The sequence below is a fragment of the Enhydra lutris genome, unplaced genomic scaffold (genome assembly GCF_002288905.1).
Source record: "Enhydra lutris kenyoni isolate GAN:26980312 unplaced genomic scaffold, ASM228890v2 scaffoldscaffold37, whole genome shotgun sequence".
NCBI classification, from domain to species: domain Eukaryota; kingdom Metazoa; phylum Chordata; class Mammalia; order Carnivora; family Mustelidae; genus Enhydra; species Enhydra lutris.
This window is the reverse complement of record NW_019154121.1, coordinates 15,836,404-15,849,210: the sequence shown is the minus strand read 5'-3', so window position 1 is coordinate 15,849,210 and position 12,807 is coordinate 15,836,404. Positions and strand designations below refer to the sequence as shown.

Below are 12,807 nucleotides of genomic sequence, written 5' to 3'. Positions count from 1 at the left end.
TGATTACTTCTCCTAATTGTATTCTTATTTTACCTTACTGTATTATATCTAGGTTTATAAAACAATTTCAAATTGTTCTTAAAAAAGAGGGGGAATACAAACACACGCACATACATACATAAGTTATTTATTTACATATAAATAATGTAAGGACCTCATCTACCGTGGCCAGGTAATTAACATCTCTGAACTTTCTTTAAACTTAAAACTACCAACAGTAGATACTTCATGGGACTGTAATTTATATAGTACCATTTGACTTATTGATATATTTTAACTGGAAGTCTGGAACAGAGTAGGTACTTCATCAATATTTGTTCTTTTACTGTCCTTATAAAGAACTGGCAATTTTGATAAATCAGTAGTCAGCAGAAATATTAATTTGCCAGTAATCCTAGGAAAGTGGTGATTCTGATTCTTGGCATGAGGTGAAGACTTAAAAGGATCTTGCCTCAGCACATTTAAGTTGAAACACTAATTAGAACAGACTGTAACAATGGGGGAGAAGTAGAACAGAGACAATGTGCCATATATAAATCCATATAGTAATTAAAATGTAGTCGTAGTTCTCAACGACAGCTCCTAGGCAAGAAGTTTTTAGGGCTGAAATAATAGGATTGCTGAATTCAGATGAAGATTTATCAAGTTGCTTGAGGCAGACGGTGCACATATTCATGCCTAAGCCACACAACATCTTCTTGCAAACTTTACCTTTGGAAACGTGTATTGACTTCTAAACAAATGAGCCAGTTCAATCTGAGAAAAGATGGAAGTGGGGGTTTCACCTAACCAAAGGAAGATTGCTTCTTTTTTCTATAGTATGACATCCATGTGGGTTTTTTTTCCCCCACCAGTTTAAAAAGCACAAAACTAGAAGTCCTAAAACCTTGTTTCAGGTCCAGCTCTAACATCTTCTAGCTCAAGAGCCTTGGGAAAGACAGGGAGTTTCCCTCTAAATAAATAGGGGTAATAATATACACACCACACAGGGTAGTTGTGAGGATTACGAGAAATTATACACATCAAGCACTTGGCAAAAAGCGTGACACATAGCACTCAGGTGACTTTATGCATTAAAGAGGGAAATGACAAAACGAATAAGCCACATAGTGAAACCAAATGAAGTGATGAAGTTGCTGTGGTCATTCGGTCGTGTATCAACTTGGCTAGACAGAACTGCATCTCCCAGAATTCCATTCTTGTATATTTCCAGTTAGAGTGAGCCACAGGAGAGACTCCTGTGGGAGATTTTGGGTGCAAGTGAACCAGCAGCCATTTTGTAATACACAAATTTGCTAGCTGACCCCACTGGAACAGGCTGTGACTAGACCAAGGCCTTAAGATATATTTAACGCCTGGGGCGCCAGGGTGGCTCAGTGGGTTGGGCCTCTGCCTTCTGCTCGGGTCATGGTCTCCGGGTCCTGGGATCGAGCCCCACATCAGGCTCTTTGCTTGGCAGGGAGCCTGCTTCCCCCTCTCTCTCTGCCTGCCTCTCTGCCTACTTATGATCTCTCTGTTAAATAAATAAAATAAAATCTTCCAAAAAAAGATATATTTAATGCCTTAAAATAACTTGTGGATCACAGTACTTAGGATACTCCCTAAAATGCTGGGGAGGGGTAACATACAACCTGGAAACTATTCATTAAAACAGATTATATATTATGAAAGAGAAAGGCAAAGGTTTCATAAGAATGTCTGGCAGATAATAGTTTATCAAATATTTTTAATATTTGTTTTAAAGTTCTGAATCTCAGGGATGATTAATGAAGAAACACTGAAGAGTTTTACCCTTTCTCCTATACCCTGGATCCTTTTCTCTTCCTTATAATACATTGTTCTTCCTTCTTGCTTCAGAATATCCAAGTTCTCTCATCATCCTAGATATTTTTCATGGCCATACAAATGTGCTCAAATCTTGGTCCCATCTTAAAAAAAAAAAAAAAAATTTCCACCTATCACTGTTTCTCTCCCTCGATTTACAACCATACTTCTCAAAAACAGTGATATCTACTCTGTCCATTCTGTCACCTCCCACTTGCTTCTCAACTTTTTCTAACTGGTTTTTGCCACTCAGCTTAAGGCTATCGAAAATTTCCATGGTACTTAAATTCAGTGGAAAGTTTTAGGATTTACTTAGCAATACAACTTGAAAACCATAGAGATATCTCACACTTCAAATATCCGAAACTATACTGACATTCTTCTCTCCAAACCTGGTCTTCCCCAATGTTCCTGCCCTTGGTGAACAGCACTGCTATTCCCAGAGCTGCCCATCTAACATCTGAAAGTCATTCTTTTTTTTTTTTTTTTCAAAGATTTTATTTATTTATTTGACAGAGAGAGATCACAAGTAGACAGAAAGGCAGGCAGAGAGAGAGAGAGAGAGAAGCAGGCTCCCCGCTGAGCAGTGAGCCCGATGCGGGACTCGATCCCAGGACCCCGAGATCATGACCCGAGCCGAAGGCAGCGGCTTAACCCACTGAGCCACCCAGGCGCCCCTGAAAGTCATTCTTAACAATTCTTCATCCTCACACATGCATTGGTCACCAAGGTCTGTTGTCTACCTCTGAAATATCCTTTGAATTCATCCTCATCTCCTATCTCTAATGACACTGTCTTAGTTCCAGTCATAATTAAGGATTTTAACTTTTTAAAATCTCCTTCTATTCAATTCTACTCCCCTCCCAGTAATTCTCAGTGTTATAGTCAGGATGTTCTATAAAAAGGAAAAGGGAAGAAAAGAAGGAATGAAGGAAGAGAAAATGAAAGAGCAAGGGGGAATAAGAGAGAGAGAGAGAGAAGGAGTGAGGGAGAAAGAAAGAAACCTGCTCTTCCATTTCTTTGTCTCTACAATGGCTTCTAGTCCAAATCAAAGCCTCCTGTTCTATGGGTCATATCCCTTCCCCTTCAGACCATGGGGCTTACTTTTCCTCCAAACCAGTCTCCATAGAGCAGCCGTAATTTCACAAAAAATGATGTGTTTGATAACTTTGAAATGGTGAGCAACGCTTTTTGAAAAAAATCTGAAATCCTCAGTGTGATCCTCAAGGTCGTGTACAATTTGTTCCTGTCTTCATTTTTCTCCTCTTTTCTTGGCTCTCTGCTCTCCCGTCACTCTGGCCATGCTCCCTCCTCTCTCAGAATGCTTGCAAAGGCTGATTCCTCTGTTTTCAACAGTATTCTTCCAAAACTTTATCAGTTTACTAACAGTTCCCACTAATCCTCTTGCTCTCAGATTTCACTTTCGTTAAGTCTTCCACAACCCCCCTGGGAGGTCAAACCAACGTGGTAGGTCAGACCTCCCTGGTCTGGAAGATCCTCAGCTCACATCTCCCTTCTCATTGGTAGCGCTTCCCACAACCGGAACCAATTAAATGTTCGCATACGGCTTCGGAGAGGCCAGAGACTGTGCTCAGCTTGTCCTCTACTATATATTTAGCATCTGGTACAATGTCATGTGTAGTTCTCAACAAATTTTGAATGAAAATGCCGATTCAATCATTATTCAAATTCCTCAATGAAGTGTTGAAATAGGAACATCTTCCTCCTTAACAGCTGAGTAAAACAGGATAACGTCAAATAAAGTCCAAGTAAAAAATGTATCAAAGTGAAAAATTTTAGAAGTGTTCATTGCGTTTATGTATTCAATAAATGTTGAATATGTGAATTACAAAAGTGATTTAGACTGTTTATAATTTTTTAAGCAATGCAACTTCATTAGTTTAAACTCAAATCATGTTTGCCTACTAGTCTTCTTTTCTCCTCCTATGTTGATCTTTATTTCCCTAATTCTGAGAAGGAAATGAACCTTTTTTGCCCCCTCTCAAAACATTTTCTTCCTGGCAGAATAACTTTGTTTTCAGGGATGAGAAAAATGCTACTTGCTGGGAATACGAAGGAAGATTTCTTATCAAAGTGATTCAACTGTGGAAAATTGCTCTCACTGACACCTTAGAAGTGTTGTCTTTAGAAAAATAGGAGCAGAGAATTAATCTCTAGAACTTAGAATGGACTATCAATCCCCAGACTGACCACGTCACGTCTCGTTACCCATATCTGCAACCTGGAGTCTGGCCCAGAGCCAGCAGCATCTGCCATCAGTGGGGAGAGTTCTGGAAACTTCTTTTCCCACCAACTTCACTGAAGCTGGTGATTATACAGTTAGGTTTACTACATCAATTTGATTCAAATGGTCTTTACTTTGTTTTTCTTCTAACAAACAATTTAGGAGCATCTTTCACAGAGCAAGCAGGAATTCTGCCATGTACAAGGTAATGCTTCATGGGAACGAGTGATAAATACATAGGCCCAACTTTAATTCACCATCCATAGGGTCCCCTGGCAAATAGGATGATATAAGCACAAGCAGGATTTTCTGGTAGCAGAGTATCTTTGGAGTTGGTGACGGTCTGGCTAGGATATGAAGAAGTAAGTGAGTCAGTGATCCATGAGCACAGTAAGGGACAGAAAGGGTTGGATGAAGGTGCAGAAGGCATCCATTATAGTGATAGACTCAGAGGCTCATTAGTATAATTGGAGCTTGAGAGAAGGTGGGATGAGGATACAGAAAAAAAAAAAAAAAAGACCACACACGGCCTTTCACTGAAGCCATTAGAATTGTGAAGCAAATGTGTCATTTTATGAGACTCGTGCTGGAGGATGGATTAGAAGAGGTTGGATGCTCTGAAGAGGGAGAATGTAATTTTCCCCTATTTCCCAGCATCTTGCACAATGTCCCAAACACAAGTCAGTGTTTGATAAATATATATTGAATATTGTTTCTGAATGATGTGAGTTAGAGGCTTGCTGCATCGAGGGATCACTAAGTCATCACTCAGTTTTCTGTAATTCAAGTAGGAAAGTTCAGATCACTTCCAAGAAGGATAATAGGGGCAAGAGGAGAGCACGGGGCCTAAAGACAAGACGGTGGAGGCACAAGCAGAGGGTAAGGGACGCTAAAACAGGAGGGTGAGCACACTTAAGACAGATATCTCAAACTCAATAATTTTTCTATGCTAGCTCTATATTATTATTATTCCAGCTCTATATGTCAATTTTTATTTTTTTTAATATTTTATTTATTTATTTATTTGACAGACAGAGATCACAAGTAGGTGAAGAGGCAGGCAGAGAGAGAGAGAGGAGGAAGCAGGCTCCCCACTGAGCAGAGAGCCTGACGCAGGGCTCGATCCCAGGACCCTGAGATCATGACCTGAGCCAAAGGCAGAGGCTTTAACCCACTGAGCCATCCAGGTGCCCCTATGTGTCAATTTTTATACCATGAAATGTAACTACCATAAATACACATAATAAAAACCACCTTTGCTAGGCACTGCACTATGTGCATTAAGGCACTGCTAGTCACAAATACTTACTGAGCAGCCAAAGCCTGTGTTCTAGGCGATGCACTTACAGCTCCTGTCATGGAGTTTATAACACCAGCAAGAAAACAGAGAACCAACAAGGAAAAAAAAAGTGATTATATAGCACACTCCCAAGCTGAGAGACAGCAAAGCATAGTTGTCAAGAGCATACATTTGGAATCAGTACTGTCTGACCCTGAATTCTTACTTGACTACTTGTCTGTGGCTCTGTGACCTTGGAAAAGTTACATGACTACTCTGTTTTATTCCCCTACCTGTAAAATGAGGTTAATGGTACTTATCTATCTCTCTCCATTACATGGAATATTAAATTACATTTAAATTAAATTTAATTAAATTACATTTAAATAAAATTAAAATTACAGCTGTAAAGAGCTTAGAAGAGAGCCTGGCAAATATTATTATTAGCTAAAGTTCTTACTGTTGATATCTTATAACTATCAGTATTATCAACAAGCACTATGAAGATTACTCAAAGCAGGGTAGGAGAAGAGAAGCAGACAATTTCAGGATAGGAAATATGGGTGGAAGGAGATAATTTAGACAGAGGCATGAGGATAAGCATCATTTCTGAGGAGATGGCATTTCAGCAAGAGATCTCAAAGAAATGAGAGAGTGAGTGAGGTGACTATTTGGAGGGAGTGTTCCAGAGACAGAGGAGTGAATCCCGGACATGCAAGGGGCCATTGGCAGGAAACCCACTTGATTTGATGGGATTAAAGGTTAGTAAAAAAAATAAAATAATAAAATGAATAAAATGCTGTGACTAGAAGTAGATGAGCAAGGGAGAGAATGAGGTAAGGTAGGAGAGGTGAGCAAGAAGTAATTCATTTTGGGTTGTGTGGGCCACTGGGAAGGATTTTAGATTTTTCCTTACATGAGAGAGTGAATGCTATGAAGGGGCTGTGAGCAGAGATGCAGCCTAATCTGGATGTGTTTTTAAAAAAGACCGTTCTGACCACACACAAAGAGAATGGATCACCACAGACGCAGGTGGTAGTAGAAATTCCTGTGGTACGTTTAACCCACACATCAAGCAAGTGAGATAAACATTATTGTTCCCATTTTAGAGTAAACAGCAGGAGGCTACAAAACAATTTATGAAAAGGCACACAGGTGTTTCAGCTCTAAAACTATGTGTGTTTTCTACACCATGGGAAAGCCTTCCTGGCTTCCTTGACTAAGTCTGACGTCCTTTATATGTTCCCACGGTACCAAGTTCTTTTCCTTTATAGCACCCATCAAGTTTAATTTTATACTAGTCGGGTGAAGACTTGTCTCATGTCTAGGAGCAGTGGCAGTGCTTACTAGTGTGTCCTCAGGGTCTATCTAGCATATATGGCAGGTGCTCAGAAATTATTTGTTAAGTGAATAAACTGTGTCACTAAAGTGGAGAGGGCAGAATAAGAAGTATGTGAATAAATACGGCAATGATATGGGAAAAGGAGAAGTTAAATTGAACATACAAACAACAAAGACCTTAGTATCCATTTTTTTTCAAGTGTTGGTATTATTTTTCAAATGATTATTAGTAAAAGTAAGAAAAATATTTCTGAAGACAAATGAAAACTTTGGAAATAATTTTAAATCATTAAAAAAAACAGGGCATTAAACAAAGCACAACAGATCTTGTCCCACATTTCTGATTATACAAGACAATTATTTTAATGATTTTCTAAAAGTTGGCCATGCTGAAGAATTAAGACTGTGGTACATCTACAGACTTGGAAACAGACAAAAAAGTGAAATAAAAAGAATTCTAAACATTATCATTAAAATATTAGCAATGACAATTGCTTCTATTTGCATAGCACTTTCCAATCTACAAAGAAATGCTGCATATATTATCCCATTGCTCATTAAGCAGGTACTCAACATTTCATCCATTTAAACACACACACACACACACACACACACACACACACCACACAGACTTTCTGGATCATTTCTGCAGAGATCTCCTTTGCAGTGGCCTTGATAAAAGCTGACTGTGGAATTTTATTAAATTCAGCCCCCATTAAGACTTGGCATTGTTTGAAGCACTATCAGATGATGCTGAGCTCAGAAAGGGCACCTGCTCTTACCTTCTGTCTTCATCAAATAGTACTCCCAGGCTTTCTTTTTTGGAGGTAGAACTGATAACAAGCTTCTCTTTCATTGGTATGTGAAACCAATTTCCATGCCTTTATTTTCTATTTTGTGCCAGATACTAAGTAGATGAAAATGATTCCCTGTTCCCAAACCTGACACTTCTGAAATTAAGCCCTGGGGAAGCTCGTGGTAACTTCCTAGGCTGTTTGGGAAAATAATTCTACCAACTGTCCAGGAACAAAGATTTGGCTATTATTCTCCCATAGAACATAAACGGCAGCTAGGACATGGTGAAGAGATGAGGCACAGTGTACACAGATGTGCCATTCCTATTATGACAAACAGGATATACTCATTTTTGGAACCTGATGATTTATATTTAATATTGTTAAAACAAAGAAAATTGTCACTTACTGGCAACTACTCTACATTAAACCACTGGCTTTTCTCTTGATATGTAGTAACTCATTTAATCCTAGGAAAAACCCATAAGATGTACATCATTATCCCATAAATCCCATTTCTGTATACCTGAAGAAATTAAAGATCACAGAAATCAAGCAACTTATTCGAGGTCACACAGCAGGAAAATAGCAAGCTGGGGTTCGAACCCTGTTTGTTTCTCTTACATTACTCTCTCTGTTTTGTCAGTTCAATGCGGAATATAGCATTGGGGTTTTGTAAGGAGATGTGGGTATAAAAGTATGTATGACAATAAGTAGAAGATTTGGGATTTAGACTCAGGTGTGTCTGACTCCACATTTTAAGTGCCTTCCACTGCCAACAAAAATGATCCCCTTTTCAGTACAACAACATGCTTCCATAGAGCAAATGAACATTTAACAATACTCTTCTTCAGAGAATTATTTTTTTCCAAATTAGTTTAAGATAATAAATTTTAAAACAATGGTAAAACTGACAAGTGAATGAATATGCATTGTTCTAATCTGTTAACCTCTAGACTTTGCTACATTGCTTAGTAAATCTCAATTATGGAAACTAGGTCTTAAGAGTAGATTCAAGGACCAGGTCTTAATACCCTATCTATACTAGATATGTTGATTCTTTTCACCTACTACAGAATCATTGAGAAATATGTTGATTTGAACTTCATTGAGGGTGCTGTAGAGATCTAAAAGAGTTAATACATTTCCAGACATATTTATTGCTATTAGTAAAGGTTATACTGCCTGGAAATTATCATCTAGGGCATCTGGAATTTACTTTTCAAAATGAGAGAAGGTCCAGTGACTTCTGAAAAATATATGAAACTAAGAAAAAAGAAATGTCATTTTTTTATGAAATCCCCAAGCACTGTTATAAACAACTCTCCTTAAAATGGTGTTAAAAGTGGTGCTTATTACACTTTGGCCTCCTACTCTAATTTCTCCAGCCTTTCCTAAGTTTGAATAAGGAATAAAAAGGCATCCTTGCTTCCTGGGTAATTAGGGCTTCCTGTGGCTCCCCACACCAATCACGATAATAGGCCCTATTCTGCTTCCTCCACATTAAGCACTTGATTTTAAATCTGTGCATTTTGGTCTATCAAATTCTGTTAATTTATATTTTACAGTAAATTTCCTGCTATATTTGATGAGTTAATTCTTTTTTTAAATTTTATTTTATTTTTTCAGTGTTCCAAGGTTCATTGTTTATGCACCATACCCAGTGCTCCATGCAATACGTGCCCTCCTTAATACCCACCACTTAAGACTAAGAGGAAAAAAGGGTTTCTAAACTCATTTTCAAATAAAATACAATTGGTAATTTAGGAATATAATCCATTCTGGTTTCTAAATGTATTACTATTACCCCAAATCATTAATAAGATGGAATCGATGATACAAGTGAACAGCTAAGCTTTCAACAGGAGGAAAGAGGGTAAATATGCCTGTGAAGGGGAATAATATATTAAGGAAAGATGAGAAGATGAGGGAGAAAATGTCCTATCAGTCAAATCATATCAGTATTTTAAGTAAGGCCAATTTTTAAGAATAAGGTATGATAATTTTGATAGAAGGCTTGAAAAGTGAAGGGCTGCACTGAAAGGAATAGAAAATAAACTTGGCTAAATTCAAATAAATTAAAAATCAGTGCAAGGGCCAAATTCCTACCTATACATTAAAGCCTCAACTCAAATGTTACATGTTCCTTATAAATTCTAGTCCAACTTTTCAGGGTAATTAGTAGTTTCTGCCTCTGGAAAGTCAAGTAAATATTTTATAATTATCCATTATATCTCACCATTCATTTACAATAATTGTGACTTTCTAGTTCTGCCCATGAAGAGTTAGCTGCTAGGAAAATTATCCTCCAACCATAAATAACTAGATAATGAGACAAAATATGTGAACCAACTATTTTCAGTCAGTTGGTCATAAATATCCCTATGATCTCTGAGAAAAAGAAAATAAAGAAGCGAACTTGACAGTTGCCCCAGCTCACTGCCTAAAGGCAGTTTATAGGAAGAAAGCAAGAAATATGGAACCCAACCAGAGCTTAGTTTTTGTAATACATTGAAAAGGCAGAAACTGGAGTTTAGGATGGCTGAGGCAGGTAGACTCTGCAGGCAGAGTATGAGAGAGAGAGAGAGAGAGAGACAGTGCACACACCCCAGAGATCTGCAAAGCACCCTCCATGCCAATTCTCTGACTGTCTAACAATCTAGACATGTATGGGTTGAGGATCCATGAGGCTGGAGATAGAATCATTGGAAAGCAACAGATTGAACCGTTCCAGAACTCACACTGGGTGGGGAATATTTCACGTTTCCACCAGCCAGAGTAGAGTGGTTTTCTATTATTTGGGCATCAGGACAAAGAATAAGAAGCATATTGCCTTAGTTGTAGGGATAAAATCACCCTAATTGACCCTAGATTTAGGGATGCCATAGCTAAACTGAGATTAAAAGTAAGCCTCAAATGTATTAATCGGATTTCATGTAACTAAGTGTGCCTGGGAAAAACCTAATACTCTAAGGGAACGCAGCAATCCCAGCAAGCAACAATATTAAGTACACAACATCTAGTATCCAAAAGATGGTATTACCAGGTACGCAAAGAAGCAGGGAAATATAACTCCTAATCAGCATAAAAAAATTGACACAGAGCTAGAAATTATAGAGATGATAAAGTTAGCTGACAAAAATATATGAAAAACTAATACAAAAATATGCTCCATATAGTTAGGAATGTTGTGAAGACCATGGACAGGGTGAAGAGGATGAAAAGAAAAAACAGAATATATAAGGGTGATAAAGGATACCTAAAGGAAAAATACATGAGATGAGAATAACCCCTGATTAAGATGCTGCAGAAGTAGAGAAACAGTGAGCTTGAAGAAACAGTAAGGGAAACTGTTCAAAATGAAACCAAGATTTAAAAGGATTTAAAAAAAATAGAGTATCCATGTTATATTGAATGATACCAAGTTCTCTAGCATCTGCACAAATGGAATCCCAGAAAATGGAAGAAAAAGAAAATCTGAAGACATGGTGACTGATAATCTTCCAAACTTAATGATAACTACACATCCACAGATCTAAGAAGCCCAACAACCCCCAAGCAGAATGAGTGTAAGGAAAACCACAGTAACTCTCCTCATGATCAAAATGAACCTAAAAAAACAACAAGGGAATAGAAAAAAGGGAGAAAAGAACAGAGAGTAATATATAAGTAGCAAACTAGCAGACTGAAGCTCTAGCTCATAGATAATTACATCAAATATAGAGTCTAAACTGTTCAGTTACAAGGAAGAGATTGCCGGACTAGATAATAAAGCAGGATCAAACTATATGGTATCTATAAGAAAGCGAACTTAAATAAGAAGATACAATATAAACTGTGATTCTTTAAGGATGTGGGCTATATCTAACTCAACTTTATTTCCAGGGCTTAGCTCAGTACAAGTACTCAGATTCTACTCAAATCTGTTTGTTAAAAGAATGAATATATTTAAAACTTATTTCATAACACATACAAGGAAAATTCTAGGAAAGCCTTGGTGAAATAATCACTTCCTGCAAAATAAGAGGTTTATAAAAGGGGGAAATTACTTTAAAAAATCATTAAGTAATTGTTTTAAGAGGACCTTGTTATGTTTTGTTTGTTTTATGCTAATTTATCCATTTCCTTTGAAAACTCCAGAATTTAGAAAATCTTTTAAGTCAGGAGTCAGTAACATTTTTCTACAAAGGGCCAGATGATAAATATTTCAGGCTCTGAGAGCCATACAGTCTCTGTAGCAACTACTCAGTTATGCCTTGAAGCATGAGAGCAGCCATAGAAAATGTCTAAATGAATGGTGTGATTGTGTTCCAATAAAGCTTTATTTACAAAAAACAGTAAAGATGAGGATGGAGGCCCATGAATTGCAGTTTGCTAAGCCCCATTATAAGAATAGGATGACTGTTCATAGTCTCTGTGGTTATGTGTTATCTATCCCTGGAATTGTGCATTTACCACTACTCTAGAAAGCTTTGATCAGAACCAGTAGTAGATTCACACATCTTTTTATTTAAATTTACCTCATATTTACTTTTCTTGGTTAATGCACATAGAAAAGACAAGATCTAAGGCACTGACAGGTAATTTATTCCTATATCCAAACTCTTCAATGCTGTTTTGTGCTTTGATTCTACTGTCAAAGCCCAGACAGCTAGTGACTTTGAACACAACCTTAAACTGTTTAAGTGCCCACTATCACCAATGTCAGCTCTTATTGTCAGTGGGAATGAAGGTTTGTTCAATTCTGTTTAGGATATGTGATACACACAGCAATAATCTGTTCCATCTGCTTTGCCAAAACACCTATCTTAGCCTTTTTGCATATATAAAATGATGTGAATTCAATTTAAGAGAAATTATTCATTTGGGGAAAATGGTACAACTCCCAAAGGAAAATCATGCTTCTGGTGTTAACAGACCTGTTTAAAAGTAGAGTAAGAATTTAGGATTTAGATTCTGATTCTGTTTACTAACAGAATCTGTATAACCCTAGAAAAATTATTTATACTTTAAGACTGTTTTCTCATCTATTAAATGTGAAAACAAGATATACCTCATTAAAAGTGGTGTGAGACTGAATGAAATAATGCATGAAAAAATTTGCAGAGTTTCATAATGAAGCTTAATAATGGCATTCGATAAATTTTTAGTATTATTTTTATTCCATGTGTTTGAAGCACAGTAAATGTTTAGCAAGTGAGAGATAGAAAACATAAATCCTTGTGTATAATCTACAACTAATGTCTTATCAATTTTTTCTATCTCCAGAGTTAAGCATAATGCCTGATAACTACTAGGTACTCAGATATTATTGGATGAAACTG

The 12,807-nt window shown here is 37.2% G+C and overlaps 1 protein-coding gene across 2 annotated transcripts in view; it reads right to left on the bottom strand.

Moving 5' to 3' along the window:
• Positions 1-12,807, bottom strand: part of LOC111154393 (discs large MAGUK scaffold protein 2) — a 1,367,735-nt gene that overhangs the window by 798,050 nt on the left and 556,878 nt on the right. The gene's annotated exons all lie outside the window — the stretch shown is intronic.